At 37.9% G+C, this 12544-nt stretch overlaps 1 pseudogene across 1 annotated transcript in view; it reads right to left on the bottom strand.

Moving 5' to 3' along the window:
• Positions 1–2722: 2722 nt before the first annotated feature.
• The window catches only part of LOC311596918 (zinc finger and BTB domain-containing protein 44-like), a 67227-nt pseudogene continuing 57405 nt past the window's right edge, over positions 2723–12544 (bottom strand). Inside the window, exon 4 of the transcript in view lies at positions 2723–2882. The product of the transcript in view is annotated as a zinc finger and BTB domain-containing protein 44-like (transcript). The remainder of the gene's footprint in view (positions 2883–12544) is intronic.

Here is a 12544-nt window from a genome sequence, read left to right as displayed (position 1 = left end):
AGGGTTGTTGAAGATCTTTTCTCAGTCTGTAGGCTGTTGCTTTGTTCTGTTGGCAGTGTCCCCTGTGTTATAGAAACTTGTCAACCTCATGAGGTCCCATATATTAATTGTTGACTGTAAGTCCTGGGCTGTTGGTGTTCTCTTCAGGAAGTTGTCTCCCATGCCAATGTGTTCCAGGCTCTTCTCCACTTTTACTTCTAACCGATTTAGTGTCTCTGGTTTTAAGTTGAGATCTTTAATTCATTGGACTTGAGTTTTGTGCATGGTGACAACTGTGGGTCCAGTTGTATTTTTCTAAATGTAGACATCCAGTTAGACCAACGCCATTTGTTGAATATGCTATCCTTTTACCATTGTAATGGTGTAGTTATCTATTTCCTGTGTAGTTTAATTGTGGCTTGTTCCTTTGCAGTGGAACATCTAGTATCTTCTGTAAAGCCAGATTTCTGGATAAGTACTCTTTGAATTTGTTTTTGTCATGTAATATTTTGTTTTCTCCACCAATGACTATTGATAGTTTAACTGGGTACAGTAGTCTGGCCTGGTGTCTGTGGTCTCTTAGGGTTTGCAGGACCTCTGTCCAGGCCCTTCTGGTTTTTATGGTCTCTGCTGAGAAGTCAGGGGTAATTCTGATAGATTTAGCATTGTATATTACTTTGCCTTTTTCTCTTGCTGCTTTTATTTTATTTTTCTTTTTCTGTATATTTTGTGTATTTATTATCATGTGTTGGGAAGATTTTCTTTTCTGGTTTATTCTGTTTGGTGTTCTGTAGGCATCTTGTATGTTTATATGCATCCTTAAATTGGGGAAATTTTCTTCTACGATTTTGTTGAAGATATTTTCTTGGCATTGAAGTCAGGTCTCTTCCTATTCTTCAATGCCTATTAATCTCAGGTTTTGTCTTTTCATGGTGCCATTGATTTCTTGGATATTTTGTGTCATGAATTTTTCAGATTTAGCACTGTATTTGATGGTTGCTTCAGGTTCTACAATTGTATCTTCTAGATGCATGATTCATTCCTCCATTTCTTGGATTCTGTCAGTGATGCCTACTTCTATGTGGCTTACTTTGTTCTTAAGTTTTCGCATTCCTGTTTTTCTTCTGTCTGTGCTTTTATCACTGTTTCCATTTTCATCTTCAGATCTTGGACGGTTTTATTTATTTCATTCATCTGGTTGTTGATATTTTTCTGAATTTTTTCAAGTGCCTCTCTATATGCTTCTTTTACGACTGCCACCTGTTTTGCTGCATCTTCCTACATTTGATTATGGATTTTATTCGTTTCCTCCATTATCATCTTCATTACTAAAAATTTGAGGTCATTTTCTTGTATTTTGATTGTGTTTGAGTTCTCAGGGTTACTTTCCTTGGAATAGCAGGGATCTGGGGATGAGTTGTTTTGGTGTTTGCATTCTTATGCATTCCTTTAGGCATTTTACAGTTTCTGGTGTTGTGTGGTAGTTGCTGGTGTTATTCACTGATCATTGAGAGTGGATAGTTGGTGAGTGATCCATATGGTGATCAGGAAGTTCTTCTCTGGAACAGACAGGTGACCTGGTTTCTGCTTCAGGATATTTTGTTCTATACCTTAAGCTCCTGGCTAGGTCAGCTAATGTAGGCTTCTGCCTGATTCTGTTCATGCTACTGAGGGGATTCAGACTAGCTATGTTGGGGGCCACTGTTTAATTTTCTGTCCCAGCTCCTCAGGGCAGTTTGGAGACTGAGGCTTTATCTATCCAATTGTCCAGGCCTGGACTGCTTTGTTCCACAGAGAGGTTCCTGCCTGGATCAGTCTAGGAAGCAGCCCACTCTAGATTGTGCACCCTTGGTGTCTCAGTCCCACCAAGCTGTAGCTGCAACTCAGATTCCCCTCCAGACGCTCAGGGCAGTCCACTTTCTCCCCCAAGCATGGGAGTCCCTGTTGACTGTGGGGACTGTGTCTTTATCTGCCCAATTGTCCAGGTCCTTACCAATATGACCCATGTCAGGTTTCTGTCCGTATCAGTCTAGATAGCACACCAACCTAGATTGCACACTTTTGGCAGCTCAGTTCCACTGAGCATTGCCTGCAATTCAGACTCCTTTCCAAACCCTCAGGGCAGTCATATTTCTCCCATGAGCATGAGATTCCCTGCCTGAGGACTTCCCTGGCTGGGTTTTTTCAGCCCAATTCTGCAGGCTTGGTCTGCTGCGGCTGGCTGCCTGGCTCCAACTGGACCCACCATAACTGCACATGCTGTTTCTGAGCTGCCTGGCTCTGTTTGTACTGTGCAGACTTTGTACGCTGTTTCTGGGCTTCCTGGCTCCAGTTGGACTGACAAGACCTTGCACACTGTTTCTGGGCTGCCTGGCTCCGGTCCTACTGCCCGGACTGTGGAGGCTATTTCTGGACTACCTGGCTCCGGCTGGACTGCCCAGCTCACACATGCTGTTTTTGGGTACCGCTGGCTTCGGTGAGGCCTCCGGGGCTCCCTGTGGTCTCTGGTGGGGCAGGTAGGAGTGTGCAAGGACCGATTGACTTGTTTCCTTGAGACTTTCCCGGGCCAATGGCTCTTGTGTTCCCCTGTCCCACACAGTGCACCTGGGCTATAGAGGCCAGCTGCAGTCCGCAGGTAGGTTCTGGTCCAAAGTCTGGAGGGTACATTCATGTCCTCCATGGCCTGGCTGATGTTTGGCCCAATGCCAAATCTGCCTGTGGTCTGCACTGTGCAGGACTTCATTCACCTAGCGTTATCCAGTTCTTGCAGTCTGTGGCCCCCAATATGGTCCTTGGTCACCGAGCAATTGATCAGATACAATGCATGATAGGCGCCGCCATCTTGGAAATCCTCAGGTGTCAGAATCTTTGGAATTATCTTAATTACTCTCTCTGTTGATGTGCTAAAACAATGTGATAAAGTTACATTAAAGAGAAAGGTTTTATTCTGGCTCATAGTTCAAGATTATAGTCCATCTTGTTAGAAGTCATGGAGACAGGGATATATTTATACAGTTGGTCCCATTGTATCTTCTGTCAAGGAGAAGAGAAAAATGAATTCTGTCTCCTACTCATTTCCTTTTCCTCAAGTATATAGTACAGAATCCAATTGGAAGAATGGCAATTCTAACAGTAGAAAAGCCTTCACACTTCACTTAACTTAATCAAGAGAATCCCTCATGGACATATCCAGAGGTCCCTCTCTTGGATGATTCTCAGTCTCATAAAGTTGACAATAACATTAATTAGCTCACCTCCTGTAGAATCTTGAATCACAAATGTTCCTTATAGGTTTACATAATTCACCACTTGGTCCCTGGTAACTAATTGGAAGATTATGGAGCTTTGTGAGATAGAGCTTTGATGCAACAAGCATATAACCCAATTTATAGTTTACACTCTCTGCTTCATGTTCACAAGTTGAAGAAGTCATTTCTCAACTTCCAGCTTTTGTAGCCAGCTACAATCGTTCTTTATATCATAATGGATTCTCCTGCAACCATAAGTCCAAATAAATTCATTCCTGCACTAGGTGCTTTGGTAATGGCATTTTATTACAAAATAGAAAAGTAACTAATACATTAGTTGTTTTCAGAAATTGGACTATTGCTATGAGAAAACTGACCAGGTTGATTTTTTAAGGAGTGTGGAAGACTTTGAACTTTTATCAAGAAAACCAGATGAGACCTCTATGCAGAACTTAAGGGACCATTGTAGTAAGACCATCCAAGACAGCAGTGCTGAGACTAACAGGAATAGTGGAGGATGGGCTAATGAAATTTGTTAGAGGGAAATGAGGTCTCTAATAGATAAATGGCTGAAATAAATGACATTCTTGTGATACTCTGAAAGAGAATGTGGACATCTTTTATCTCTATCTAAACAAAGTGTCTGAGGCTAAATTAAAAAGTAATGGAGAGTAATTTGGCAGGAACATATTTGAAGACACATAACATTTTATCTGTGGCATATTTATTATTTATAGCGCTTATGTAGATCTCCAGTGGAAAAACAACTTCAGGAAAATAAAAATAACAAATTACAATTTGAAAGAACAAAGAATAGCATGAAACTTCATGTTGCATCCAACGCATGTGCTGAAAGAAAGGTAAGAGTTGGTAAGGTGATTAACACAGTTAAGGAGAGGCCTTCTGCTCTATCCTGGAGCAAAGGGAAGAATGCCATTAGGTAAAATCACACTGAGCCAAGCTTCTAAATTGTAAAAGAAATCCTAAGGTATTGTCTGCTCCTAGAAGCTAACTGAATAAATGATCAGTTGCTAATATGATTCAAAGTAATTCATCACCAGCCCAAATTGGAATCTAAACTTGGAAGTGTCTTCAATAATGTGCTGTCTTTTTGAGGCAAAAAAAATGCAAAAGTAAAGGAGTCCTTGATTTTTCCTCTATATATTGCAAGTCTACTTGAGCCAGAATGCATGTGGCAGGGGCGTGCATACATGAAGGAACTAATAGAGGAGAAGATGGTTAAAAGCAATTCCATGAAGTTGTAAAAGTGAAGCCTGGGATGTGATGAAGACCACTAATGTTGGAGTTGCCTGCACCATGTGTTATCTTCCAATATCAGGACACAGGAAGTGCAACAAGTGTAATATAAAGATACCTATTGTAGGCAGCAAATCGGAGTACAGAGCAAAGTAAACCAGTTGGTAGTAGATATGGAGCTACAGTATTTGGTATTTACTTTGCTGAGTTTTAGGCTTGCTTTTGCCATCCTTCACATTTGGAATAATAATACAGATTTTGCTGGAAATATACAATTTGTGTTTTAAATTGAGTTACAGTTAAGAGCTTGCTTTGAGTCTCAGGAGATGGTCTGTACTTTAAAACAGTGTTGTCTGGAAAGTCTATGGAGTCTTTTGAAATGAAACTTAGTGCATTTTGCACTGTGATACTGCAATGGGCCTATGTGGTGAAAGAATAGAATATGGTACTTTGAAGGAGAAATAATCCACAGATGTTTAACAATCTGTTAGTAAGCTTATTTAGTGCACTTATATAACCTTTATAAGGTAGAGTCTTGACAGAAAAAGTGTGTCACCGGAGTGATATTTGAGAGTTCATAGCTTTGCTATACCTTCAGTCTTTCAATTCTTTACTCTTTCTCTCCCTGAAACTGTATGTCTAATAAATTCCTTTTTTCTGTAAGTTGATTTTTATCATGGTATTTTCTCACCAAAGGGGAAATTTAAATTATAAACTTGAGAATCAAGGTATCATTTCTCATTACCTTTTCCCAAGCATGAAATTATTTTGAGAGGTATACTGTATACAAAAGTAGGTAATAATCTGAAACAAATGCTTACTGATTCAGGTTACATAAGATTGTCATCTATATTAATGCAGGATTATTTAGAACATCAACTATTTTGGGTCATCTATGAGCCCCTTCCCTCATGCTTTGAAGGTAAATATAGTCAACACATTGGCTTACCAAGTTGGACATAAATTGGTATGTTATTTGTGGCCTCTTAATGGCTGTGGCTGAACAAACATTTTTTGTGTTGTCCATGAAAAGTTTACCAGAACAAGTTTCATCAAGAGGACTTAATGTAATATAGAAATGTCCTTTGAACATGGCATAGATTTTTACCTTTTTACATCAGATATGATATAATTATGCATAATAGGCTCCCATTACAATCATTTATGTGTGTCTCCAACTGTAACACAATAGAGGCAGAGACAAGGTGATTCCCAGTTATTGAGCTTCAGCTTCAGTGACGGAAACACTATCCCTCAAAATTCATTTCAGAGAGTGATGAAGAACAATGACTAAGAAAAAACTTTGTCCTCCATGTCTAAAATCACACATATGCATGAGTGCAAAAAATATAAAGTTGTCATATGAATTGAACAAGGGTATTTAGAAATACACCTGAAATCCAACCATTCATGTACTCCTATACTCTATAAAGCTGCAAATAATACTTCTCCCACTGCACAGTCTCAGTAGTATCAGCATGTAGAGAGGCAAAAATGTGAATTGAGAGGGAAAACTCTACCTATATTACTTTCAAGAACTTATTCTCTAAACTGTGGTGTACTTTTCTTATAAGGAGTTGTTTGGGGAAAACCCACATTCTGGTAATTTTGATAAGTAAGTAACCACAACAAATTATCTGCTTTAGTATGTTAGTTTTTTAATAGATTTACTCCTTTGTCCTGTCATTGAAATCTTATTCATGTTCCCTTAGGAAAAGGCATATAACACTGAGAAATATAAGACTATTGAGGAACAATTTTCTTGATGAAATCCATTTTTCCCAGTACAACCCAGATCGATGAGAGAAATTATTACCCAACTATTTCTGGCAATAGGTCTCTTCGTCTCACTAAACTATGAACAAATGTGGACCAGGTGGAGTCATGTACCTGAATGATGTGCTGTGAATGAAAATGTGAGGAAAATGAATATCTGAAAACACCCCATTTGTAGAGGTTTTTGGAGACCATGTTTGACTCTAAATGAAGCCTTTGAAGAGTGCAGATTTGAAGAGAGTTTAAGAGAAAGATCAAAGCAAATATGACTCAATATTTCCAGCACTGGATAAGAATAAGCATGCTGTTGATGGCAACTTTCTCCATTATTGTCAAATATCAGAAGCACCCAACATATCCATGGGTAGGAAACTGAGCAGATACATGGAGGTGCATCTCTCCAATGGAATAGTTTCAGGATCAATAACAAAAAAGAAATCAAGTCACAGAACTTTGAGACTTGGAAAAGTCCTTAGTTGTAGTCATGGAAATTGAAGTGGCAATTTCAGGGACTGCATGTGGTTAGATTCTTCTATTATTGTATTCCTTAAATGAAAAAACCTGTAGTAACTTCTGACAAATCAAAATTGTAGTATCTGAAAGGCGTTTAAGGCATGGAAAGATGGATGATAATGTAAAGCACACAATTTTTTTTTTCTGTCTTGGGACCTTCTAACATTAGTTAAAAGCTCTATTGCAGTGCTAAGACTGTCAGGTGATGAAATTACTTAGTCCTATTTTACAGTGGGTACATAAATCTATAACTCTGTCAATATGTATAGAACTGTTTTGTCTCTGTGCTTCTATTGTTCACATGGACATATGTGGTTGTACATGTGAGGGACAGTGGTTATCTTTAGGCATCTTCCTTCATTTCTCTCTAAATGAAGTTTTGAGGCAAGATACCTCACTAGTGGTGCTCACTAACTGTGCCTCAAGGAATCAGCCTGGGTATGCCTCTATAGTGTTAGAGTTGGAGGCATCAGGTATCACATCCAACATTTACATATATGAGTTGAGAATCAGGTTCAAATTGTCATGCTTTCACAGGAGCCACTTCATCAATCAAGGTTGCTCTTCAGCCCAGGAAGTTCAGAACGTTTAGATAAAATAGTCTACACATTTCTTTAATTTTTTTTTGCAGAGTTAGCGTGATAAAATGTAGTTTCTACAAAATCAATACTAGTCTACACTGAATGTGTGTAACTACCTCACTGCTTGGTCTGGAAAAAATAGTGTGAGTTTGGAAATGTAAGGTGTTTGCAAGTTAAAAGGTGAAATGGGCCTGATAAGCAATGATCTTTAATAAATAAAGTGATTTCCCATAGGGCACATGCTAGTAATTTATAGCCTGATATTCTTTAATAGTAAAATGGAACAACGAACACACCTGCTGCCTGCACCTTAGTTTTTAATATTCTCCACATAAGGAAGCACAGACTTATAAATTAGTAATAACAGATCAATATTAGTTCATAAATTTGAGTGGATATTTCATACACAGGTGAGAGCTTTATGACTGGAGGACTGGGTATGAAATCATGGGATCTTTCAGTATCATTGTCATGAGTATTCCATAGATATCAAGGTACCCCAAAATGAAATCTTTACCGAAAATCAAAACTGGGTAAAAGATAAAAGCACTCAGGTAAACGGAGAATTAATGTTATCTATATGCTATTGTGAAATTAATCCTTCATTACATTTTATCAAAATGATAAAGTCAAGGAATAACAGTTTGCTGATTTGAGTAGTTTGTCTTATGAAAGCATAACCTGTGTGAAAAAGTTGATGTGAGCATTTTTTTTTTCAGCGTAGTGGACCACTGATGTATTTATTCAGGAAAAATCCAACAATAAACATGAATTATAACCCTTGAAAACACAGCATTTGCACATACACACAGAGACTGGCTCAGCACAACAGAGTATTTACATGCTGCTGCCTTCAAAACTACATCTTCAGCATTTTAGTACTTGAGTCATTCTCCTGCCTGTGCTCCTACACTAAGAGAGATGCTTAATGCTGAATGCAGACCAAGATTTGTGACTTTAACAAAAATGGTGTGCCCTTCTCTAGGAAAGATGTACAGGTACATAAATTGTCATTTTTCTTACAGAAAAATTGAGGAAATTGGTTTGGTATATGTTGCTCTGCACCCACAAAATAAGCCATATATGGCTTTACAATTTTGTTTTGTTTTGTTTTTTGTTATTCGAGACAAGGTCTCTCTGTTTTAGCCTTGGATGTCCTGGACTCACCTTGTAGACCAGGCTGGCCTCGAACTCACAGAGATCCGCCTGCCTCTGCTCCCAAGTGCTGGGATTATAGGCGTGCGCCACCACATCTGGCTGGCTTTATAATTTTAAAACCTCCTGCTCTATATGTGGAACAAAGGAAGTACACTAAGATTTTCTAACTAGCAGCCTACCTCCAATCAAATAAATAAGGTGGAGAGTAATACAGCAGGACATACTGGATTAACTCTGGCCTCTGCACATATGTACAATATGTATACACCTACACACACACACACACACACACACACACACACACACACACACACGCATGCACGCACATGGCATAATCACAAAAATAAATAAATAAACTAATTAATTTAAATGTGCCAATATACTGCTTTCAGAAATCCCATAAGGAAATATATAATCTACTTCAAACACACATTGTAACTCTGAACTCAGTGGCTTTATGACCATCTATTCAAATAGTGAAAAAGTTAAGGATATAGACTCTGCATTCCACAATTATACTGTCTAATGGGAAACATGCTTAATATGTAGGTTTTTGTGTTTGGTAATACTGAGTATTTAAAAGGTGTTTTCATTACATTACAGAATTTACTCCTCATTTTCAATAACCCCTAGTTTGCAGATTAACAAGTGATAGTCTGGTGGTTTTAATATTTGCTAACACAAGACAATAATAAAATGGCAGAGATTAAACTCAACTTGACCTGCTTATACCATCTCTATTTCAGAGAACACTTAGGGGCTCCAAGTCCTCCCCTTTACTTCTGCCCTTTGAATGATAAGCCCAGGAAAGAGTTCCTTCTGCACTGAATTACATACTGTAAATCTATGCCCAAGAATTTTAAGAAACAAGATATATTTGAGCCCATTATCCTACTTAATCAAAATATGAGTGAGATGAGAAACAGTAGGGAGAAGAAAATTGGTTAAGAAGAAAATAAGATAATATTATGCAAAGTAAACTCAGAAGGCAGTGACAGTTTCTATGAGATTTAAGAGCAGTGGGAAAAGATCAGTCTGATTTTTTTTTATGGGATGAACCTTAGTTTGTCCTCACTTCACAAAAGAATGTAATATTTCAGGAAAATCAATCTTTTTTCAGATTCTAATGTCAACACCATGAAACTCACCAGAAGGTGTTCTGACCTTTGCCTGCAATGGAGGTTTTCATGATATATATTCTGTCAATGGAAATTCAGGAGACTCAGGGGGCTGATAAATTATAGCTGAGTGATTGAGAGAGTAAATATTAGGTTCACTGCATGATTGCCTCATATTTTAAATATTTCAGTGCCTCCTGTATACTGGACTAGTGTAGAGCACTCACTATTTAACAACTTCAGCCACACAAAATACCATAGTAGCATCTTTCAAAATGTGTGTGCTCTCTTCAAGTAATGGGCTTTTGTTGATAGTAATAGAAAAATATTGCCATTGTTTATTGGAGCTGAGAGCACATTCAGAGATACTGCTAATGATATGCCTTCCCAGCCATTGTGAGATTTTTTTTCTCAGTGTCCTTCTCAGGCTTAAGTTAGGTGGCATGGAGGTGCCATGTTCCTTGTTCTCTAGCAAATTTGTAAATAACCTTTTGGAGGCAGATTTAGGGAATAGAAATATATTAAATATGACTTAGAGAATAATTGATAAAGTTGGAGATAAACACAAGATTAGATATTAAAACTTGTGGGTGACATACAAAACAAGACTCAGAGATGTGGGTTGTGACTATGAAAAATAATGTGACCAAGGATCAGATGAAAAGTATGCAGAGCTATGCTGGTTTGGAAACTCATATGAAGGGTACCATTGTTCCCTTTACTGTTCCATTAATGAGTAGATCAAAGTAGGCACTGCAAGGTATAAGACAGTGACCTCTGCATAGGGAACAATTTCTCTACTCTCTGAGTGATTATTATTTTAAGGTAAATGACTCACGGACTGAGCTACATTGTGGAAACTGAGCAGATGTGGACATCAGTTCTCCAACTTTTTGCTTAACATCACTTTGGACATTTTTCAAGGGTGCATGAGTTTGTTTGCTATCTGTCCCTTTGGACAAAATCAATTTAAGGGAAGATTGGATTCTTTCAAGCCTCACAATCCAAAGTGCAGTCCATCACTGTATAGAAGTCAAGTTGGTAAGCAGAACATCACATCTCATCCAAAGTCAGGACATGCAGAGCAACGAAATGCAGACTGATGTTCACCTACCTTTGTCTACAGTCAGGGAGTGGTGTCACTCATGGTAGTTGGTAGGTGAGTCTTCATATATCAGTCAGTTCAAGAGAGACATATTGTACAGGAATTCACAGAGACCAATTTCTCAGGTGATTCTAAATTCTATTAAATAGACAACTAACATTAACCATTGAAGGCCTCACTTAAGACCCAAGTACAGTGCAAAGAAGCAGATGACAAGAAAGCACTGCACTGAGAATCTGGGAGCATGTGGGGGTGCAGTTTTACTGTTGTTTTTGTTTGTTTTTTTTTTTGTTTGTTTTTTGATAGCTCAGCTTTGCCACTAACAACTACTTTAACTTTTGTGAGGTTCCAAACTTTCTTTGGATACTGTTTTATCTTTACAAAATTTTCTGATATACATGTTCAGCACGTAATGTCCATTTAGCACAATCCAGCATTATAATTAACCCACAGGGAGACTATAAGGTCTCACTATGCCCTCATCCCCCATTTGAAAACAACGCAGATGCCAAAACAGTTTCAATATTTCTCCAAACTCAACGTTGCATGTGGGTCTGTGATTTAAAAAACCTTTCCTCTTTCAAAGGCTTTTGTTATGATGAGGAAGTGAACCTGGGTGCAGGGCACAATTTTCTGTCACCAGTTATTATGATCATAATTGCTTAGGTGTTTATGTGTATATAATCCTGAAATAAAATTATAGCAGAGTAATCCTGTGCATTTTAATTCAGAAGAAAATCAAAAGAAAAGACAAGGTCTGAAAAAAAATACATTCTTATAGATGAGAGTAAAGACACAGGCCTAGGATACCAGTGCTTGGGAGGTAGAAACAAGATCTGCATGAATTTTATCATATCCTGGGATAAGTATGAGTTGCACAGCCAAGCTAGATTAACATGAATATCCTCTTGGAACACAAAAATAAATATAATGAATGTAGAACTGATTATCTGTACATGCTTACTAAGAACCACTGCTCTTTGTTGGTACAAATGTAGCCAGTATCCTGGAGAGCAATAAGTTTATTCTATTAAAGTACATGTGTTCCTGTTGCTATTTTTTGCCTTCTGGGCAAATGAAAATACATCCCACTCCTCCTAGGCCAATGACAATGACAATTTAAGGAATTATAATTTCTTTCTTAAAGAAGAAAGGTGATGAACTGGAGTTAGTTATGACAGACACCAGAGGTAGAGCAATGATTTGTATCTTTGAGAAAGATGTAAAACTTACCTAACCTGAAAAATTAGGGAAGATCACATTTAGAAAGACTGCTCACTAGGCACATATCCCTGTCTATCTTTTTCTGTTTAGACATTTCTTTCACCCACGGATCACTGAGATGCACTTGGAGCTCAGTACACATTGGACTTCTTTGACATTCTTTCTAATTGGCCACAATGAAAAACTTTTTCCTGCTCTTCATTATAACTTTAACACATTTATTAGGCTTTCAAAGAATGGATTCTGGGGTATAGTCTGTGACTCTGAATCTAGGAACACAAATGTTTCTTTCTTTTTTTGTCATAATCTGTGACTTCATAAAACAATTTGCAAGTAATTTACCATCTATTTGAGGTTCATGTTATATGTACCCCTCCAGATTTTACATTTGTTTTGTCTTGTTTTTCATATTTTTGTTTATCAGGGCCAGGGATAACAAGACAGGCACATAACTCAGTGCATATGTATAGGTCTAAGGAAAACTAGTGTGGGTTGACCTTCTCCTTTCTCCATATGGATTACACAGATCCAACTCAAACTGTCACGTTAGAAGGAAGCATTTTTATCCACTGAACCATTTATAGT

Source organism: Acomys minous (genome assembly GCF_964271855.1).
Source record: "Acomys minous genome assembly, chromosome: 1".
Classification (NCBI taxonomy): Eukaryota; Metazoa; Chordata; class Mammalia; order Rodentia; family Muridae; genus Acomys; species Acomys minous.
This window is presented reverse-complemented; position numbering and strand designations above follow the sequence as displayed.